Raw genomic sequence first — 17,256 nt, forward strand, 5'->3', positions numbered from 1 at the left:
GAATTATCATCACCTCCTGCCAAATTGTTGCTGTTCTGTTTGATTTATGCACAGTTCCACCGAGACATTGACACACTGAGCACTTTTCTTCCTGGTGCCATCCTTTTGTCCCTTTCTTAAGGGAAAGTACAAATTACCTGCATCTTTGGAGCACTTTTGTCTCAGGTAAATGCAAATGTTCCCCCCACCATCTCTGCAGGGTGGCTGTTCAGCACTCTGCATGCTGCAGGACACTCTTTTCTTCTCTTAAAATGTCCAACCACTTTCTGACTATTAAGGAATTCACCTGCTGTGGACAACATCCCCAATGCCTTTTTTAATTTTTTTTTCCTCTCAGCAATGAGCAGACTGCAGAAGATTTTACATCTGTCCTTAAAAAGCTTTTCCGACTGTAGGTTTCAAAGGCTCTTTTTGTAGTTTTCAAAGGCTTCACATTTCCTTCTTTTCCTTTTCTCCCACAATTTGCAGCCCACTGCACACTTCTGTTGAAGTGTTTGGTGTCCTGCTCCTCCTGGTACTTTCTATCCTCTTCTTGAAGAAGGTCACTTTGCCAATTTACAGGTGACAGGCTGTGTAAAAAACACGGGTCCATTTTTTTTCCCTCTAGGCTGGAGTGCATGATCATGGAATCCCAGAATGACAGAATGGGTTGGGTTGGGTTCGGTTGGGTTGGGTTGGATTGGGTTGAGTTGGGTTGGGTTGGGCTGGGTTGGATTAGATTGGGTTGGGCTGGATTGGATTGAGTTGGGTTGGGTTGGGCTGGGCTGGATTAGATTGGGTTGGGTTGGGTTGGATTGGGTTGGGTTGGGCTGGATTAGATTGGGTTGGGTTGGATTGGGTTGGGTTGAGTTGGGTTGGGTTGGGTTGGGCTGGATTAGATTGGGTTGAGTTGAGTTCGGTTGGGTTGGGTTGGGTTGGATTGGGTTGGGTTGGATTGGGTTGGGTTGATTGGGTTGGGTGGGGTTGGATTGGGTTGGGTTGGATTGGGTTGGGTTGGATTGGGTTGGGTTGATTGGGTTGGGTTGGGTTGGGTTGGGTTGGATTGGGTTGGGTTGGATTGGGTTGGGTTGAGTTGGGTTGGGTTAGATTGGGTTGGATTGGGTTGAGTTGGGTTGGGTTAGATTGGGTTGGGTTGGGCTGGGCTGGATTGGAAGAAACTTTAAAGATGTCCCATGGCAAGGACACCTTCCACTATCCCAGGTGGCTCCAAGCCCCATCCAACCTGGCCTTGGACACTTCCAGGGATCCAGGCACAGCCACAGCTTCTCTGGGCACCCTGTGCCAGGGCCTCCCCACCCTCACAGGGAAGAATTTCTTCCAAATATCCAATCTAAACCTGCCCTATGTCAGCTTAAAGCCATTCTCCCTTTTCCAGTCCCTACATGCCCTGGCATTGACCTGTCTGCCTAAAGTGTGTTATTTTATTGGGAATTAAAATTTAGAAGTCAAGAAGAGGAAAAAAAAATTAGAAAGACAGCTGCATGCAGGCTGTATTTATGTAAATGGACTCATTTCTAAAAACGAGGTCATGAATGAATTGAGAATTTAGTATAAATCCCACATAAACTGCTTCAGATTTTTAGTTGTTGCTTTTGCCCTCCTTTCTTCTGTCTTGTGTTTTGGAGTAAAATCCTCACTAGAAATTTGCTAAGGATTGTCCATGATAAATGCTGCTCTCCTTGGAGCCTGCAAAATAAACTGTAATTTACTGACTTGATATTAATTGACACCAAAATGTACATCAAAACACAGGAGTATGTTCGTTTTGTTGTAAAATGGGAGAGCCAGATGAGGAAGTATTTGTTAAATACTAACAGAAGGAAATCAGAGCTCAGGCAAGGAATTTTGGCTTTAATATGGACAAGGTGGACAGCTAAAATGATTTATGAAAATGCCAAGTAAAATATGAAGGATTCCTTAGCTCCTCACTGCAGTCTGATATTGAAACACTAGGGAGAGCTCCTGATTCATGATTTCATTTTTCCAGAGGCTTGTTTGGAGAGCTGAGCCTCCTCATGTTCTCCTAACTGTAAAGATAAACTTTCAACAGAATATTGCCTTTTACCCCATATCATAGCAAATTTGTGGCTAGTTAAAGTTGAAATGTAATTTCATATGAGAATTAAATAATTTTCTCAGTAATGAATTAAGAAAATGCTGATTTTACAGATCCTCATCTGCTGCTTATCCAATTTTTTTTTTCCTTCCAGTAACAGTTACAGGTGTTGAGAACCCACTTAAAACAACTTTTTCCTTTTATTCCACTCTGAGAGCAGCACAGCAGTTTTACTGCAATATAAGAATTTTGATCATGCATTTTTGGAATATCTTCCCTGTCACAGTGGTCCCAACTATTCTAAATTTCCTTTGTGGTATTTGGGAGCATTTGGGTAAATGAACCACAAGCAGTAGCAGCATTTCCGTTCCTTGATTGGATGAGCAACTCTGGCATGAATCACATTCTTGTGTGTGTACAGATCCTCTCTGGAGCCTCAAATATGCACCCCTGAGATCTCCAAACTAATTTCTTATGAGTACTTCTGCTAAAAAAAGGAATGCTTGGATATTTGCTGAGAGCCAAGCTGAAGTCTATCTGTCCCAGGCTTCTGCAGGAATCCAAGCCTTTTGTTACACAGTAATTTGAATAATTTCCAGTCCAGCAGCTTACAAACTTGTTTGGGTTTTTGTACCCAGGCTGTGTGGCATATTCAGTTTATTGACAGCTGCAGAGCTACACAATAATTGAAAATATTTAATGTTTGGATTGAGAAATAAGGCTGAAGTCAGACATAAGTGTGCAGGTCTCGTGTATGTGGTCATGTGTATGTAGATATATATGAAGAAAAAACATATTGTGGTTGCTGTCCTGGCCTTTTTTTCAGCCCTCAGCATTGCTGCCATCAAAAACAAGACAATTTTATTCTGTATTTGCACCCCAGCCCCTGGATAATGGCAAGTTCCCACATGGTCTTCTAAAATAAGTTTGACTCAGATTAACTGACCTAGACCTTACTACAAAGTCTGGAGTTCAACTTTTGGAGGTAAATACATGTTTTGGAGTACCAAGAGGATAAAAACTTGGGGTTTAGACTAGATCTACCCAGGTCAGGTCTAGTGGAAGGTGTCCCTGCCCTTGACAGTGGAATTGGAATGAGATCATTTTTAATGTCCCTTCCGACCCAAACCCTTCGATGATTCTATGTTTCTATGATATTGGGTATTTCAAAAGAAGGAGCAAGAAAATCTGCAGTGCAAGGCCTGACTAAGCTTTGCTTCTATTCTAAAATTTTAATGGCACCCAGAAGATCTCATTTCCAGTGGATTCTCTCTCCTTAACAACAGTCCTGGAGGTGAGGAGCTCCATACATGCCTTAAAAACAAAGATTTAGAGAAATTGAGTAAGGAATCAGTTTCATGAGGCCCATGAAGGGTCCGTGATTTGAGTGGGAGTAGAATTTATAGCTCGTCACCATCTCTCCTGCCACCAGCCTGGGTCACACAAGTTCTGCTGCACAGGTGAGCCTCAAGAAGAGGTGCCTGGTTTGGATGTTATCATTTCACCAGTCACTTTCCCCACATTTTAACTGGCAGAAATCCTCATGCAGCTGAAGCTTCCAGTGACAGAGGCTTCCCAGGAGCAGGCTGTGAGCGCAGGATGGCGGAGAACAACCCTCTTCACATGCTTCCAGAGAGGTATCTGTGGCCTCTTTGTTTTCTCCTATTGTTTGTGGGTGTTCTCAAAGTTTAATCCTTTATTTGTTGAGGCACGTTTCCCTCCTAATATTTATGCATGAGCAACTATCTATTTACTCCAGCAGGACTGTAAGGTCACGGTTGTTGCTAATGTGAGTGTCACTTCTTTTGATTGCTCTGTTTCCCGGGGTGTTTATTCCCCTCTAACAATGCCCTTCCTTTTTTGAACAACTGCTCTCATTAGCGTGATGTTGTTTAATGATAACGTCTAATTGTTGGAGCCTCTGCTTCCCCCTTCCAGATGCGTGGGGAGGTTTTGTTTGTGCTACGGGATTGTTCAGTGAAAACATTCACGGGAGTGGCGCTAGATTGGGGAATGGAGCAGGGATTGATTGCAACAGGAGCATTCAGTTGAAATTAGGTACAGAGAAATTGCAGGGGAAAGTAAAAATTATTTTTAATTGAGATTCTGGACAAGAGGTAAGGCCAAATCTTTCCCCTTCAGACGGTCTCTGATTTACAGTTAACCTACAACTAAAATGTTTGGCTGTTAAGAACATTGATTTTCTATGAAATCAGTCTTGTCTCCAATGTCAGTTTTGTTCTTCCCTCCTGTAACAGAGTGTCCCTGAACCTTAATCTCTTTTGAAATTCAGAGGTATTTAAAATTTGGATTTAAAATGTCTTGTGCCTGAGGGCTGTTCCTACTTCACATGTTCATCTCATTTGAATGAAGACCTTGAGGTCTGCCCAGCCATCAAAGGTATTGGAATTTGCTCTTCTGGAGAAACATTATAATTTTTCACTGGGGGGAATGGAAAGGTAAAATTCCAATGGAAATTGTGCCCTGCCTTTCCAGCAGCCCTAGCAAGCATTTCCCATCCTGTTTCCCTTCCTACTGAAGGCATGCCTTCCATATTAGAAGCTTATTATAAATTACAAACGTCCAGAAGGAAGCTTTGAAACATTTGGGGCTCTAAGATATTCCTGTGCTCTCTTTAGGATCATCACTCAAGCTTTATCAAAAATATCTACGGTCTTATGTTCATGTTTTTTTGAGGGGAGCTAATTATAGATACTAAAACTAGCTGAAGTGGAGGAGGGTTTTTTTTTCTTTTTTTTTCTTTTTTTTCTTTTTTTTGGTGGAGGCACCAAGCCAAGCTCCTCATTACAAGGTTGCACAGTTTGTTGCCTGTGTAGGCCCGGGGAGCAGATGGAGGGAGGGATAGGGACTCTCTCGAGTAGAACTGGCTGGGAAACTGTGCATCTGCTTTGTGAAAAATAGGGACACTTTGGAATATGTGTGGCTGCCAGTGTGGATCCACAGGGCGGGTGCTGCCGTGATGGATGGGGGGAGAAGGCAGCTTTCTGCAGCAGCAGCAGGCTTTGCTGTCAAAGACAAGCTCTCACCGATGTCGGATGCTGTTTTTGCAGCAAGATTCGAGCGCAGGAGTTGTTGTCTCAGGGTGACAGAGCACTGGGAAGGGGGAAATGCGGAGAAGGATGGTTGTGTGTGCAAGTTGCTCTAAAATGTTTGTAGTTATTTTTCCTTATTTTCCAGGTATTTGAAAGCATGATACCTTTAGGCCTAAAATTTCACAGGGGCCTATAGGGACAGGACAAGGGGGAATGGCCTTGAGCTGAAGGAGCGCAGGGTTAGATGAGGATATTATGAAGAGATATTAGGAAGGTATTAGGAAGGAGGATATTAGGAAGAAATATTGGGAAGAGATATTGGGAAGAAATTCTTCTCCTCCCAAGAAACTGGGAGGCGGGTGAGGCCCTGGCACAGGGTGCCCAGAGAAGCTGTGGCTGCCACATCCCTGGAAGTGTCCAAGGCCAGGTTGGAACACCCTGGGATAGTGGAAGGTGTCTGTGCCCATGGGAGGAAGTGGAACAAGATGATCTTTCAGGTCCCTTCCAACCCAAACCATTCTATGATTCTCTGAAAATGTCACCGAAGACCTGCTCTGCCCAGCATTTTGATAAATTCTGCTTCAATGTTAACTTCGTCTCAGATGCTGAAGGATTTCCACGGTCCCAGCACAAGAGACTCTGTTCCTGTGGTTTCAGCTTGACACAGTGAAGGGTCTTGCTTGGGTCAACCCTGCCTCTACTTCACAAGGTTGTAAGAAGTACAGAATTACAGAGTTGTGTCTCTGCTTGTTAGAATTACAAAGCCAGTTAGGTTGGAAGGGATCTCTGGAGCTCTTGGTCCAACCTTGGTTTCAAGCAGGATACACTTCCAAGGCAGATCATGTGGCCTGAGGATTTTATTAGCTGAGTGCTGAAAATCCCCAAGGACAGGGATTCCACAGGCATTCTAGGCACCTGTCCCAGTGCTGCACCAGTCTCACGCTGAAAAAAGCTGTTGCTTATTCCTCCCCAAATTCCCCTTGGTGCAGTTGGTGTCCATTGCCTCTTGTCCTTTCAGTCTGGTTTTGTCTTCCCCATAACCTTTGTCTAGACAGCTGAAGGCAGGAATTTGATTCCTTGCAATAACCTTTCTAATTTGGTGCAACTGGAACAGGAAAAGAGGATGACTGCAGCCAAAGGAGCACTCATTTTAGGCTGGCCATATATTCATGGACGTTTCTGCCTGCTGACCCAACTCACCCCATGGAATAGATTTCATCAGCACATCCCTATCCCCCAGGTTAATTCCTCTAAGCAACGCACCCCAGAGAGCGGAATTTTCCTGCCTTTTTTATTTTAACTGTTCTAAATTAGATAATTACTTAGAGCCCTGACAGATTTACAAGAGCAATTGCCTAATTTTATGATGCAACACTACCGAAAACAAAGATTTCTTGATTCAAATCGGGTCTTGAAAAGGAAAGTCTCACTGGAAGTGTTTGAATAATGCCTGAAAAATACACTCCCTGAAGTTCAGCTGGCCACTGGGGAAGAACCAGTTTAGACTCTGCCCCATCCAGAAGCAGCACAGGGAACTGGAGATGCTTGGAAAGGAACTGAAGGACAGGTGAGAGGACACGAGTAAGGAGATCCACAATAATGACTTAAAGACCTTGGTGAACCCTTCATCAGCAAGCTGAGTTCAATTTCCAACCAACTTCTTGGTTTTTTTCTATTTTTTTCTCCACTTCTAGTCATTCAAAACAAGTGCTTGTTCCAGCAGTATCGACCCTGGGTTGAATTTGATCCACTCTGTCCTCTTTCATTGTGACTGGCAGCATTTTTGGGCTCTCAAAACAGTAGGATACTCTAGAGTAAGTGCCTATATTGGAAAACAAAATAGTAAAATACAAAATTATAGGAAGTTTATCTCTTACCATTGTTACATTCTGCTCAAGCATTTTTCTGACTCTCCTCACAACTGTAAAAAGTCAGAATGGCTCTTGTAAATCAAACAGCAGGGTTTTGGCTTCCCTGTCCCTTCCTGATGTGCAAGTGAGGGGTCCCAGTTACTCCCTACATGTGGCATTTTGCTCTCCTTGCAATGAAATCAGCCCCCAGCTAAATTTCTTACTGTCCTTAGTACTGCTTTCAACACATAAAAGGGATCCTGGAGCCAGGTGGGTTTAACAGAGTTATAATTTACTGTGTTTAATCACTTCAGAATCCTTTTTTCATGGGCATGCTGGGAGAACTAATAATGGGCTTTTCTGCATGTCCACAAGACCTGTACCAAAACCAACCTGCCTTCAAATCAAGAGGGCTTTTATTCCAAGAGCTTCTGCCCAGAAGGCAAGATCTTTAAAAACTGTGCAGGTGCTGCATTTTCCCAGCAAAGTGAATCCAACGGGTTGAGGACATCACAATTCATCAGGTGACTTAGGGAACTGGATGGATTTCTTCCTGCAACAGGAATCATCTGACTTGGAACAAGATGCTGAAATTCTGGGTGGCTGAGCTAAGTTGCCTTGCAGTGCAGCAAGCAGGTGGCATTTGGTGAGTGATTTGTGCCATCTATTCTTGAACAGACTGTATCCCAAATAGGTGGGATAAATCACCTCTTGGAGGTGCCAGTCTCCCCATTTCCTGGAAAGGGAAACCTGAAAGAATAGTTGGGATCCAATGGCCAGATACACTGTGCCAACTGTGCACCTGGAGCTTACTGCCCATCTTAAGAGGAGTGAAAAATCAATGGAATTGAACCTTCTTGGCTGACATTTTAGCTTTCTTAGCCGTCTTTGGCCAGACAAAATGATGAAACAACTAAACAGGATATTCCACTGAAAGTTAAAGGAATCACAGAAAGGTTTGGGTTGGAAGGGACTATGAAGAGCATCTCCTTCCACCTTCTGCCATGGGCAGGGACACCTTTCACTAGACAACACCTAGGTATATCTAGTCTAAAAAACATCATCAGGATTTTATCCTCTTGATACTCCAAATCATGGATTTACCTCCAAAAGCTGAACGCCAAACCACTTTTTCTGATATTTGAGCATAAAGGCCCAGATGCAAATATTTCCACAGCAAGTAAATAAATCATAGAATCCTGGAATGGTTTGAGTTGCAAGGGACTTGAGAGATCATCATTCCAACCCCCTGCCATGGGCAGGGACACCTTCCACTATCCCAGGGTGCTCCAAGCCCCATCCAACCTGGCCTTGGACACTTCCAGGAATGGGGCAGCCACAGCTGCTCTGGGCAGCCTAAAGGAAGACCCTAAGCTTGTTGCAGAAGTAGGACTCACAGAATCACAGAATAGGCTGAATTGGAAGGGATCCATCAGGATCATCGAGTCCAACTCCTGGCCCTGCACAGACATCCCAACAATCCACCCTGTGCCTGAGAGCATTTCCCAAACCCTCCCTGAACTCTGTCAGGCTGTGACCACTTTGATACCAGGTGCTGATATGTTTTTACTTTTAGATACTGACATTGCAGCTCTTTTATTGCTGTTTACTGTGGTGGCTCCTCTCCTGAGCCAGTGTTTTTTCAGTACCAACCATCCCACTGCAAATTGCTATGGCAATAGAAATCAAGCACAAAAACAGTCCTGCCCAAACATGTAAGGATTTATTTACCCACATCATTGGCCTGCATACTTTCTCAGGAATATTTTTGGGGTATCCGATTCGGAACAGAACAAACTGAAAACTTGTGTTTAGTATGAAATATATGGATGACAAAATGACAGGTCCTAGATGCCCAGTTATCCCAGGAGGATTGACTTGCAGAAAATAGGTATTCTACTTATTTCAAAAAACAAGAATCCTTCCTGTTACAACAGGCCACTCAATCCCTGACGGTCTCATTTACTTTTTTGGGGAAAAAAATCACTCCAGAGTCTGCCATACTAATGAGGGGCAAGACTACCCCTGTTAACCAGCTTGGCTCCCTGCTTTCTATGATCTGTGATTGACCATGCTGGTTAATTCCCAGGCCCTCTAAAGAGGCAAAAATCAGCTCCTTTGGGAGTGAAGCCTGGGTTTGGTTCATTCCAGGATTTCTGTGATCACACAGGCCTCTGTATCGTGTGTCCTCCAATTTACATCTCAGAATGATTCCAGGAGAAAAGCTAATCCAGCCATATGTGCCAGGGACTGTCGAGTGTTTGAGAGAATTATGATTCTTTTAGTGAAAAAGTAACAATTTCTCATTGAAATCTGTGCCAGGGAAGCTTAGATGGAACAGGAGGAAGCATTTCTTTACTGAGAGGGTTTTCAGCTGCCCATTCAACAGGAGCTTCTCTGAGAGACTGGGACTGCTCCCTGGGGTGCCTGCATTTAGCATAGAAGTAGGATTAAGGGATAAAAACCCACCAAAAACATCTTTTGGTGTTTTCAGTCTTCCTAAAGACCAAATGTTTAAACACAAGAGTTGCCTCATAGAAATTCTGTGCCATTGCTAAAATGAGGATCCTTCAGAACACGCTGCTGTGTTTTAGATGTGCTTCTTCAGCACCACTTTAAGTCCTGTAAATCACCCCATATTCTCTGAGTGCCACTACTGAGCCACAAACGGAGACTCCTCTTTCTTTAAATCATACCAGAGTTACCCTTAAAATGCTTTCAGTGCATCCATTTATGTGAAAATAAATAGAGCTGAATTAAGTGCGGCAGAGCGCTTTTGATCCAATTAAATCAACCATGTAATTTATCACTGAATTTTATTCACAAACTCATATTTCAACAAGTGATTTTTCATATCATCTTTAAATTAAAGCTGATTTACATCCCTGTGGAAGCTCTTAAAATGAACTACCATTATCATAAGTCCATAATCAATCACTCGTAGAGTGTTAACAGACCAGTAACTGCAGATTTTTTTTCCCCAACTATTTATTAAGAAGCATTTGTTAAATTTCCTTATTTACAAGCATCTCTCTGTTTTGACAATCAATCTCAGAAATCAATCTGAGTCTAAACATTTGTAGTTTACATCAGTGATGGTGCCCTCTATGTTTACTGGGAAGTGAATTTATACCATACTTAAACACACTTTGGAACCAAGAGTGGAATAATTTTGTGATTCAATTTTCTGCTGTGAAAATATCTTGTGGGAGGAGCAGAGGAAGCTTTCCATGAAGATTTGAGGATGTGGAGAGTAGAAGAAGCAGCTGGTTTTGAGGTGCAATATAAAATGACAGGACCTGCACTTACCTGTTTGAATATGCAAAAAGATGGAAAGGTGAAACTACTGAATGACCAAAATGGTGGAGAGCTGTAAAACACTATGACAGAAGGTGTGGGCTCTATTTTAATTCCTGTTTCCTTGATCACAAATCAGGTGTCAGCTGAGGTTGCTCCCTAAAACATGAAAATATGTAATTTTGATATTTTTGATATTTGTAATATCACCAACCTGGTGAAAGGTTTAGACATAAAATCTTAATATGTTGCCAAATTCTGCTCCTGTCTCCTCTAACATCACCACTGCCAGGGCTCCTGGTAAGATTATTGTATCTTCTTCGTAGGCAAGATGCAGCCAGGTGCCACCTTCTCTTTCATTGTGCTCCAGAACTAAAATATTTCTGGCTCAGACTCATTTTTGGATGCTTTTTGTATCACAGTGGCACTGGCTGAATTTCTTTCCAGTGCCTTTTTTCATCACCGCAATAAATTGACAGCAAAGTGAAGATGGAGGGATGAGTCTTGATTCCAGGAGAAAAGCTAATCTGGACGTATGTGCCAGGGACTGTCAAGTGTTTGAGAGAATTATGATTCTTTTAGTGAAAAAGTAACAATTTCTCGTTCAAAGCTGTGCCAGAGGAGGCTTAGATGGAACAGGAGGAAGCATTTCTTTACTGAGAGGGTTGGCAAACACTGGAACAGGCTTCCTAGAGAGGTGGTTGGTGCTCCAAGATTGTCAGGGTTTAAGAAGCATTTGGACAATGGCCTTAACATGACTTTTGGTCAGCCCTAGATTGGTCAGGCAGTTGGATTAGGTGATCATTGTAAATCACCTCCACTGAAATTATTCCATTCTATTCTATTTTGCTCTATTCTATAATTTATGCAACAATGTTTTTAGTGTAATTGAGTAAAGGTAATGTTTTCTTAATTACAGAATGGTTTGGGTTGGAAAAGACCTGAAAGATCATCCAGTGCCACCCCCTGCCATGGGCAGGGACACCTTCCACTGTCCCAGGTTGCTCCAAGCCCCATCCAACCTGGCCTTGGGCACTGCCAGGGATCCAGGGGCAGCCACAGCTTCTCGGTGCCAGGGCCTCCCCACCCTCACAGGGAAGAATTTCTTCCTAAAATCTAAACCTTCCCTCTGTCATTTAAAGCCATTTTTCCATGTCCTTGTTAAAATTCTCTTTCCATCTGTCTTGTTAATCTTTTTTGGGTTCTTTTCTTTCAGATTCCTATCTGTTAATCCTTAATACCTTTATTAGGATGGCATAATTTGGAACATGATGCAGGAAAGAGACCTGAAATCTTTAGCATTCCTACAAGTTCTGTGAAAATCTGTGGAAAGTGCTGTCCCCAGTGTGGGTGCAGAAGACCAGCTCCATTTCCAGCCTCAGGAGATTCTTTGTTGGTGAGGAACCCCATAGATGCCCTGACAGCAGAGCTTTCTGGAGCTAAGAGAAGCTCAAAGCTAAGCCTTGCTTGGAGCAGGACAACATGGACAGAAGATGTAAAAATCACAATGAATTTTTTTTTTTTTAATATAACCTTGCAAAATACTTCTTTTTCTCCTTTGGGATGAAGTCAACACAGCATGTTGAGAGCATGCAGGAACTTTCTCTTCCCATCTCAAAACACCAAAAACTCACACCATAAATATGAAGAAAGCAGCATCTACCCAGAAGCTGACACTTGCAGTTTCTCAGCTGTTGTAGAAACGTGCCAAAAAGATGCTGTGCAGCCTAATTGAGGACAATTCATTTAAAATGAGTAAATAGTCCTGCCCCTCCAGTCAGCTGGGTGTGCTTGGAGGGCTGTGGCTGGCCAGAAACCAGAGCCTGTGTTTGCAGCTTTCTTTGGCTGCTTTCATAATTTAATGAATGAAATAATGCAGTCAAAGGCTGCGATTGTGAGCTGCCGAGTGACGCCTTGCCAAGCATACTGTAATAGTGATTAAGACACAAAAGGTTGTAAAAATGTGGATAATTACATCATGTGCAACATGGCTTAATTGTTCTCTCCAGGAGCCAGAGGAAATCTCCCCCGTGAAGTGTTCTTCCCTTGGATTGGAGATCCACTCTGGTTTTCTTCTAAGCAGCGTATTCTGATCCCCTCAAGAAGGGATGTGTCAGAGAGCAATGACTCCCCCAGGGAAAATCACATTTTTGAGAAGCATTTCTGTGCCCTGATATACCCAGAAAACAATCACTGGCCTCGCATGTCCTGAAGCCCATGGGACAAAACATCCATTTTCCAATATTTTAATAAGGTCAGTCATTAGCGAGTCTTGCTTGGGTTGAGGGTGAAAACACCAGAATATTGTTTTCCCTCCTGAACCGTGTCCTTTCATGATATATTTCCTGTCACTGCCGTTCTGGCTTGTGTTGATCTTGGCAGCTTGAAAGCAAACAGCAGCTTCGTTTTGCTACTGCAAGTCCTGTAGGTGCTGTCGGTAAAAGCCGTGTGAGTAGTTGGTTTATTACCCAGATAACACAATCAGAGAATTGCTAATAGAGACTCCCAGGAGTTAAGCACTTATGGCCGTGGGGCAGGAAGCAGAGGAAGGTGATTTATGACTTGGAGCTGCTTCCTGAGTTGTTTTCCAGTGAATGATAGCAGAGTATGGATGTCTAACTCCTGCAACTGGGTGAGATCTGATCCTGCTGAATGCAGGGAAGAGGGATGGCTTTTAAAATCCTTTCAAGATCTAAGCTTATGTCTCCAAGTTACTACTTCTACTACTACTACTATATTATTATATTTATCATCATCATCATCATTATCTCTTTGTGCATCCCAAATGCCAGAGGAAGATTGCTGACTGGACAGGGCATTTTTATCCAGAGCAAATGCTGGAGCTGGTCACCAGAACTGGACCTCAGACTGAGTATGGACAAATAATAAAATATTCATCTGTCTGCTGGTACTGGACAACAAAGAAATGTGGTCAGGATCCAGAGCAGCACTCATTTGCAAACTCGATAATGCAATTCCAAGGGAAGTTGTGTGTGAAGAGCAGCAGCACTTTCTGCAGTGCTGCTTCTCCCTGGCAATCTGACCTTGGCTGGGGGCACAGGGAGAGCAAACGGGAAGGGACTGAGATACTCAGGACTGCAATTGCGTCTTTCTGTACTCCAACCCATGTGCCAGCAAGCTGCCAGCTCAGTGTGTTGTGGTTTAACCCTGGCTGCATCAGGAAAAGACCTTGCAGCTTCCCTCAGAGTGTTCAATTTTATGGTCGCTGTTACAGCAGGATTGAACTGGAACTTGGAACCACAAGTGATCAACTCAGATGAGAGAATTATTTTTAATTAGCTGTAATTGAATTTGGGAAGGATTACATCAGTGGTCTCAGGTGATGAATCACTCAGAGCAACTAATTTTTCTGCTCTCCTGACTCAGTTATCAGAATTTGCCTTCTCTCTGCTACTTTTTCATAATAATTGAGACTGGGACAATGGAGAATTTCCAATCTGTGCCCTGGTGAGAAGCTGCAGGAGCTGCCTGACACAGAAAACAGCCTCTGCCTCAAGAGCTGTGTTCTCATTCTTGATGTGTGGTTATTTGGTGTGAAAACTGCCCAGACTGGGAGTGCCTGCCCGTGGATCTGGCAGCTGAGCACGGCGAGCACAAGGGGAGCTGGACAAGGTGGAAAGTGAGTTGATGAAAAGAAAAAATAAAAGCAAGGATACACCAGCCTCAGATGCACTAACTTAACCACAAAATCTCTCTCCTTGAGAGCTGCACTTCTTTATCACCCTCTCAAACTGTGACATGGCACAGTGGATTAGAAATTGTAAAATTTGGGTTCCCTGGTGGAACAGGTCTCGGGCTGCATGAGAACATCATTCTGTGGATAACCCTCCCCTTGCCCTTCTGATAACTTCTCAGTGAGAACAAAGAGGGAAAAGCAGGTGCAGAAAGAGAAATCTATTAAAGCAAGTTTCTGCTAAGGTGCAGCTTGCTGGAGCAGGGTGGAATGGACGCTGCACCATTTCATTCCCTGGAGCTTGGGCAGGATGCAGGAAGATCAGCCCTATGATGGAGCTGCAAGGATCACAGGCTACCTCAGCACAGTCTGTTGGCCTTTTTCTCTCTCTGTTTGCCATCCTGCCCTAGCATGGGGATTTTTTGACCCCTTCCACCCTGCTCTGCTCTCAGCCAGGCACCACTTGGGAAAGGAAATGTGGGTGCCTCCATTTCCCCAGACCCCTCAGTTTTCTGCACTCTCCAGTCTCTGGGAGCCTGGGCAGGCCACAGGAGGCTTCACAAAAGTTCCCCTCAGTGGCAGCATGAGGTTGTTCTTCACACTAACTGGAGTGTGAATGCACCCGTGTGCAAGTGGGGGAGAAGAATCAGCCACCTGAGCTGGCCTCTGTGTGCTCCACCACCTCCACCTGGGTGATTGTGGCTGGAGCAATTGTCCCTCTGGGTTGTGCCCTTTGGGATGGGCTTGCCAGGGGGGAATTCTTGGGAGGGCTGTGACACGCTGGATGTGCTGCCAAGACTGAGATGCACCTTGGGGAGGGTGGGGGGTCTCTGGGATGGGTGGCTGTGCCCCACAGTGCCCTGGCAGAGCTGTTTGGGAGGCTGTAGTGCCCTTCTGCTGTTCACCCTGCAGAAAACCCGTTGTGCATCCCAGCCTCCCCACACACAGAACAGCAGCACCTCAACCCACGCGTGGGGAAAGGGCCTCGGAGTGGGAATGAGGGCCTCGGAGTGGGAATGAGGGCCTCGGAGTGGGAATGCTGTCATGGAACGCCTGTCACTCAGAATTTCATGTTTTCACTCCATTATTAGCACTGAAGTTTTTAACAGCAAACAACCACTTGGATGCACTTCCATCGCCGTGTAATAATTCCGCTGTTTTGTCTCGATGGATCTCATTTTGTTTTCAAGCGCTGCACTGAAAGCAGCCACTTGGAGTAGAACCATTCCATCCTCTCAATTATTTCTTTTGCGTGAGGCATAACTGCTACAATTTTGTCAAAAACATAAAAAACTTGTTCCTCGGAACTTAGGAATTATCGAAATGACGTTTTTTAGCATTTTGAGACATCAGGCTTCATCACCCTTGTGGCAATTTTCTTTGGCTGTAACGATTTTCTGTCAATGCTATTTATGCACAACAGTGTTTTGAGAGGAATGAACGACTTTTTAAAAAACTGAGATCTTTTTGGTGTTAGGCACCTTGGTATGTCTCATTCCTTCAATTCCTTCAGTTGTTTCATCCCCAAGTCTGACATTTCTGTTTGAGAAACATGTGTTTTCTGAATATTTTATATCTTGGTTTGAGCAATATCATACTCACATAATAACTATGAACAACTTTTATGCAATCATGTTTATGGTGGGATGTGGTCAAGTGACATGTTGATGTTTGGAAAAAACAGAGTTTTCTTGATGCCACATGAACCCTCATTCTGCTCTAGGGCTGCTGTGTCACTTTTGAGTAGATGTAGAAAAATGAATGCTGGGGTTTGCATCAAGAGACAGAGTAGGTATTTTCCTAGAAAGACCCTGAACATTGTTGCTCAAACCATTTTGATAAGGGAGAAAATAATCCGTTTTTTAGTATAGTTCTGAGGAAATAGGTTGTTGTAACTCGAATTTCAGTAAAATTTTGCTGCTGTGAGATGAGATAGCTCTCAGGCTGCATTAAAATTAAAAAAAAAAAAGGGGGAGGAAAACTCAGTAATTTGTGCAAGGATGAATTGGTGGCCGATTTCTGATCAAATTTGGGAGATCAATTTCCAGGCTGCCTGGAGAACAATAACTACAGAGAGGAGACAAAATTACCATCACTAATTCAATTGCAGTTCACATCTAAGAGTAGGATTAGCACCAAATCAGTTACAAACCCCTTCTCTGCTACTCCAGGCCTCCTAAAAACTCAGAGGGTCCCAGGGTGGGTGCAAAGCTAGTTTTTCCTGCAGAGGACTTTGAGATGAGGCTGTGGCCGGTGTGTGAAGCAGCGCTGGGGTGATGATGTTGCCGGGGCTGTGATGGGGAGCAGTCTGTGTGTTGTGGCTGAAGGGCTTTTGTCAGACACTTCCACGTACTGTATGGAGGCTTCAGGCTGTAAAAGAGGGAATTTTCTGTCTGCCTTGAGCAAAAATAGAGTGAAAAAGCTTTACCAGACTGGTACCAAGGATGAACAGCCTGTAGCTGTGCTCTGAAGAGACCAAAGGTGTCTGGACTCTGTTCTCAGCCTGAAAGATTTTTTGGTGAACCTTTGCAGAAGCCTTTTAATCATTTTGCCCCTCAAGCCTCCCAGTATAAAACAAGAATAACTGTCCCTGTCTCGCTCTCCTTCACTCTTTTCTTTTGGCACCATCCTCAAAAGATGCTACAGCAACTCAAGCAACAAAGCCCCATCTCAGCAAGACCCCTGATGCTTTCATAATTAAGAGAATTGATGGATATTTTCATCCTTCCCTGGAAGTGTTTAATTTTGCATCCCACTTTGGAAGGGACCTTCAGCCAGCAGCAGCGGTGGTGGTGGTGATTTTTTTGTATCTTTTTAATTATTTCAGTTGTTACCAACTTTTTCTCTTCAAAAGAGATTTTGCCAGGTAACTCAGGGCACCGGTGCTGGGTGTAAAACTGACCAGCATGGGTGAAAAACCTTGAGGCTGAATGAGCATGGAAATGATGAGGCTTTTGCTTTCAGGGAAAATGTGCTATTTATTGCACAGAAATTTCTAAGTAGCTCTAAGACCAGCTGTTGAAGCACTTATTGAAGGACCAGTGTTACCTCAGTGCGCTGGGTGCTGACAAATGAGTCCTTTTACCACAAGCTGTACTGGACAGACACAGAAATGATGCAAATTCCAGGTACCATCCTCTCAGCAAGAAAGGTTAAATAGCTGCTAAATACCTAGAAAATGGGAAAAGAATCAATGCAGTGGTTTTGTCTTCAGCAGATATGTATAATTCTGCCTTAGTGTCCATATACTTGTGATAATGAGCTTCTCTGAATTTCATTTCTGTTCTCTCCCAAGTAGGTACCTAA

Source organism: Coloeus monedula (genome assembly GCF_965178545.1).
Source record: "Coloeus monedula genome assembly, chromosome: 1".
NCBI classification, from domain to species: Eukaryota; Metazoa; Chordata; class Aves; order Passeriformes; family Corvidae; genus Coloeus; species Coloeus monedula.